At 39.0% G+C, this 5,683-nt stretch overlaps 1 long non-coding RNA gene across 1 annotated transcript; it reads right to left on the reverse strand.

The window, feature by feature from the left end:
• Positions 1–3,918: 3,918 nt before the first annotated feature.
• Positions 3,919–5,447, reverse strand: LOC105554034. Its single transcript, XR_001008263.1, has 2 exons — positions 5,295–5,447; positions 3,919–4,728 (listed from the first exon to the last, which is right to left on the reverse strand). It is a non-coding gene; the product is annotated as an uncharacterized LOC105554034 (long non-coding RNA).
• Positions 5,448–5,683: the final 236 nt, after the last annotated feature.

Consider the following 5,683-nt stretch of genomic DNA (forward strand, 5'->3'; position numbering starts at 1 on the left):
ATGCTAACTTCTGACTTGGTCTCTCTCCCTCTCTCTCTCTTTTGCTCTCTCCACACACATGCGTGCATGCACGCACACACACACACACACACACACACACACACTTTACCCTTCTGTGTGAGCTGAGACTTTCATTACAGAAATAATGTATACCCAGAATTTCTAGATACTTAGGAAAATTTTGAGCGTGTCTTTAGTCGGCCCATCTTTCTAGAACGAAAAGCTTGTCTTAGTTTGCTGCTATCTCTGCTTGGCCTGTGTAGTGTTGGCTTCATCCTCAGATTCCACAATACAGTTTCCAGAAGGAGCTAGGCTTCTCTCTTCTGGTACCAAGATGACATCAACAGTTCCAGGTGTTCACATCAACAAATTTAGAGGAAAAGTGATGGTCTCCTCTGGTAGTTTTATTGAAAAAGGGAATAGTTTCACTTTCCTGGAAACTCCCTGGTCTCACTGGCTGACACTGGGCTGTATGCCCCTGAGCCAGTCACTGTGGCTGGAGATGGCACAGGCTGAGTGGCTGAAGCCCTCAGGGAGCTCACCCCAACACTCTTCAAGCCACATGGGTGATAATGGGACAAAAAATAACAGTATTCTGTCCAGAAGGAGGGTGAATGTGTGCTGGACAGCCAGCAATGGATGTCCCTTTTACTTCCCTTTCTTTGTGAGACCGAGTTTCACTCTGTCACCCAGGCTGGAGTGCAGTGGCCTGATCTTGGCTCCCTGCCACCTCCACCTTCTGTGCTCAAGCGATCCTTCTACTTCAGCCTCCCGAGTAGCTGGGACTACAGGTGCATGCCACCACGCCTGGCAAATTTTTTATGGAGATGGGGTTTCACCATGTTGCCCAGGCTGGTCTCGAACTCCTGAGCTCAAGCAATCCACCTGCCTCAGCCTCCCAAAGTGCTGGGATTACAGGCATGAGCCACCATGCCCAGCCCATTTTACTTTCCTTTTTGCTTTTACCTGGCCACATGTTTAGTGAGATGTGTCCAGGTGCTTGTTACACCAAAATGTGGGGGTTTGCAATGGTGGGGTCATCAAATGGGTATCAGGAAAAAGATATGCAATATCCTCATCTGCAGGCAGACAAGTTCAGTTTTACTGTTATTTAGTTAAGTCTGTTATTAGGACTTCAAAGCCCTACAAGTCTAAAAGTCAAGATAGAAAGCAGAGAGTTTGTAATACCTGTGGTTGATGATACTAATGCTATCATCAATAATCATAATGACATAGCTGTATAGAAACTTACCATTTATAGAACACTTTTACACTCATTTACATTTAATGGTATATGTAAGGCAAGTGTGAATTTCATTCCTAGTAGCAGAATCCCCACAAACATACCAAATAACCCAGGAACTTGTAGAAGTAACAGCCTGTGCTAAAATTAAAATGTTATTTTGGCATGTAAGTAAATACGTGCTTCAGATTATAACATTAGCTACTCAAAGGTTTATGTACAAAAGATATTTACGATAACAAAAATTGGAAGCTACATGAATATTGAACACTAATAGAATGTCTCAATAGATCATGATATCAACTCGATTGCATTATCAGTAGATGATTTTAAAATCATGCCCTTAAAGAATGTCTAATGACAGGAAAAGTTCATTGTATAAGTGATAAAAGCAATTTTAAAATCTGAATGAACCTATATATTGAATGTGTTTCCACAAACAAACACATACGAACACAAAGAGTGCACAAGCCTTGGGTGATGCTGGGAGTATTTGGGAATTGTTGTAGCTGGCTCCAGCCAATCAGAAGGGACACCTCTGTTCTCCATTGGTGTGTCCATGCCAGTATTTCCTGACTCATTATCTATCCTCAAAAAATCAACAGTGATAAGATTATGAGGTTGATTTTTCTTTTCTTCTTTTAGTTTTTAAAAAATTTTTGTGCCTTTCTCTGTTTTCTAAATTCTGTATGCTGAGAATGTGTTGTTTATAATAAGAATTAATAGAATATGATGCCTTAATGTTCCTTTTAGTGAAAGTAATTTATAATTTCTTAGAATTAGACAATGTTTTTTGCATTCCTTTCTGTTTCTGTAGCCCTTTCTCACCCTTCACTGGATTTGTCTCCTTTAGTCCATGCAATTTGCAGAGAATACCGGGAATGGGTCAAAAGATATGCTTTTTGAACTGCCCAACGAAGCCAAACTAAATCAACACTATAAAAAAAGAAAAGTCTCCCATCTCTTAGTGCTTATTGGTGTGAAACCACAATGTAACCAGTTATATTTTTAGTGGAGGAGTCATACAGGCCAGCCTACCTATTGACTATAAAAATCTCTTCTCTGTCAACAGAGGAAAATAATTACAGTATTCATTTAACTTTTACTATGCACTGGGCTCCATTCTAAGCCCTTCCCTGAGATTATTTCCTTTCATCCTCACAACCACCCCACCAAGTAGTTGCCATTATTGCCTTCATTTTTATAGATGAGGCTTAGAAAGTTCAAGTAATTTGTGCAAGGTCACACAACTAGCCGTGGTGGAGCTGAGGTTTGATCTGAGAGTCTGACTCCACAGCTTGTGCTCTTAATCAGTTCATTATCCTGCCAACATTATTTCATTTGTGTGTGTAAGAGCCAGCATCGTTCGGAAAATAAGAGTGCAGACACACTATACTTACACACACACACACACACACGTGCATGTGCACAAAAGAACATACTGTAGTAGACACTTAATAAATGATAGATAAGATACTTATTGTTATTAAACCTGTTGGCATTTTAAAATCCTTCTAGTAGACAATGTAGCATAGGACGTAGAACCTCTCGTCTTCAGGGTCTTCTTGCTTTCTACTCTGTGCAGTGGTATCTATGGTCTTTAAGCCTCAGTTTTCTTTCCTATTGAATGGAGATAGGAAAGATAACTTTCAGCACAGTGTGAATTAAACAAGTTAAAACATATAAAACCCATAGACTAAAGCCTGGTACAAAGTAAGAGCTCAATAAATATTAGTTGTTTCTAAGTGAAATAACTTAGAGATGGAAATGTCTGTCCCTAGGAAGCAACAAAAAGAGGTTTCTACCTGTTCATCAGTAAGGCTTCCATGACATAGAAAGGGAAGGCACAGACTCTCAAATCATAAAGGTCAGCATGGAGCATTTAGTCATTATCTTCATTTCCATGTGCCTGATATTTATTTGCACTATATATTCCAGAATTTTCCCCCTTGAATAGCCACCTCCTAAAAGGCCCTGCTTTGCTCTGTAGTTTGGTTAAGACAGTCCCTCACTGATTTTACATATACTGCTCTTATGTTGTTTTAAGATTAGAGTGAATTTCAGCTGGCAAGGGTTTCCATGATTGATTGTAAGTTCTATCCGTTCATAATATGGCTGAAGTGAAGAGAAACGTGACCAGTGGTTTGAAGTTAACATGGTACAAGGCTAATGGGGCACTAATTGAGCAGTGAACGCCTAATTAGGAATCACGAAGGGCTTGAGCTGGCATGTGGGGAGTGAAGGTTCCCAGTGAATGCTGAGTTGTGGATTTTGGGAAAAGGACTAACTAAGCTTGGGCGTGTCTACACTCTTCTTGCAGCCCAATGGGCCTTGTCATTCCACATTTTCTGGGCAAGCGACAGCTTCTGGGAAAGAAATTCTGATTTGTGGGATTGAAAAGATGGTAAGAGAAAGTGCTCCCTCTCCTCCTCCACCCCCCACCAAGGGTGAAGAGAACAAGCAATTGATTTCTGAGGCAGGAGATCTCTAAACAATTGTGTACTCCCTGATAATTTGGGGAGCTGCTAACATTTATGGAAATGGGAATATATTTAAAATTCAAACGTATAATTTCTAGCTATTTCCAACCTCCCATATGTGTATCACCAAAAGTGAATTTTGAGAGCAGTAGTGGGAAAATACTGCCTGGGGATAAAGAAAAGTTACCTCAGGAGTCTGGTTTCTATATTAATTTATTTCACAATAAGAGCAAATTCCTTTCCCTAGGGGAGTATTTGACAGAGTAATTGCACTAGGGAACAGTCACTGTTTCATTTCGTTTCCTTTCTCTCTTTTAAACTTTCTTTGTAAAGCAGAGTGTCATAAATCTTCCTGAAAGAGCAGCTTAAACAAGATATGTGGGCTCTGAGATACAGGTTTTATTTGTGCATGTGTACACGTATATGATGAGTATATACACATTCATTCATTCATTGTTGGATTTCAGAATGACATTTTCAACAATTAAAAGTGCAAGTTAAAATGTGTGAGATTAGAGACACTATGAAGTGCATCTTTCCAGATTAGAGAGGGTAAGAGAATGCAAATCATCTATATATTACTGATCAGGAACAAAAGCCATAGACCTAAACTTGACTTGCATTGCTTCTGACCCAAGTAGTAATGATTTTCTTACTTATAAAGATTGCTAAACATTTCAATTGTATCTATAATACAAATTTTAGACAACAAACTCCTATACATGTGATGGTTTTAATGGTCAATATGCAATTATTAATTTAAAAAAATGCTTAAAGGTAGAGGGATCTGAGAGGCATGTCTTTCTGAACTCTAGCCTTTGATTGAGACCTGTGCTCCAGTATCCTGTAAAACGCAGCAGCCTCCTGGTTCCAGCTTCCTTCTCACCATCCCCAGGGTCTTAGTACTGTCACAGTCTCTTATTAAGGTCTGGAAAATCTCTAATAAACTCAGCTGCACCAAGGTTTAGGGACTGAAGCTGTTGTTCCTCCCATGAGCATTTGTAGCTGCAAAGACAACACAAGTCAGAGGGATGGATTCCACTATTAGAAACATGGAGTTTCATGCGTGAGGAGGATATATTTCAGGATGGGAGGTTTTCTGGCCTATCTCAGTTATTATCATGAACAAAGCATGCAAGTAATGCTCATGCGCTGCATTCTGCAAGGAAAACAAATGCTTACAAAAATAGAAGTGTTACACAAATTTTAAAAAGTAAGAGAGGTAATCAAAGCCACCAGAAAGATAAGAAGAGAAAAATAAATTGATTCTAAAGGGTTCAAAAAGATATTAAATTATGATATTATTACTATTATTTTCATTACTACAAAGACAATATAACACCAAGAAAGTTAGGAAATTGACAAACATAGTTCTCATACTCCTTTTCCCAGTAGGAGAATTACTCTTTTTAAAAAACTTATGTTCCAACAATCTCATTTTCTAGATTAAGAAACCGTTATTTAAAAAACGAACTCATGTGCCGATGATTACATAGGTCAGACGGAACTCATCAAGACTGACAAACAGGACCTACTTTTAAGAAAGGCTTATATATTATTTTGGAAAGTACTTTGCTGATTTTCAAGTACCGTCAACTCATGCCAGCCTGTGTCCAATAAAGACTCCATGATTGAAACATTGCATTGGATTGCATTCTCTTTGTCTTGCAATAGGAATGAGAGCCCTTTACGGGCATCTCCATAGCCCTAGAACAAATTATGAAGGGAAAACTGGGACAGATGCCAGCATTCCTAACTCGAAGCCCAGCTCATCCCCTCCTGTACTTTGCTACTTTTATTGATCGAATTGTTAAGTCTAGAATGGATGCTGTTCATAGATTTCTCTGCACGATTTGTCCTTTTAGATAAGGGTGGTGCTTCTTTTCATGTGAAAATAAGTTTGGGTTGAGAACAAAAAGAAACAATTCTGTGGGGAAGTTAATATTACGGCCTTTGATAG

The sequence above is a fragment of the Mandrillus leucophaeus genome, unplaced genomic scaffold (assembly GCF_000951045.1).
Source record: "Mandrillus leucophaeus isolate KB7577 unplaced genomic scaffold, Mleu.le_1.0 Scaffold623, whole genome shotgun sequence".
Lineage (NCBI taxonomy): Eukaryota > Metazoa > Chordata > Mammalia > Primates > Cercopithecidae > Mandrillus > Mandrillus leucophaeus.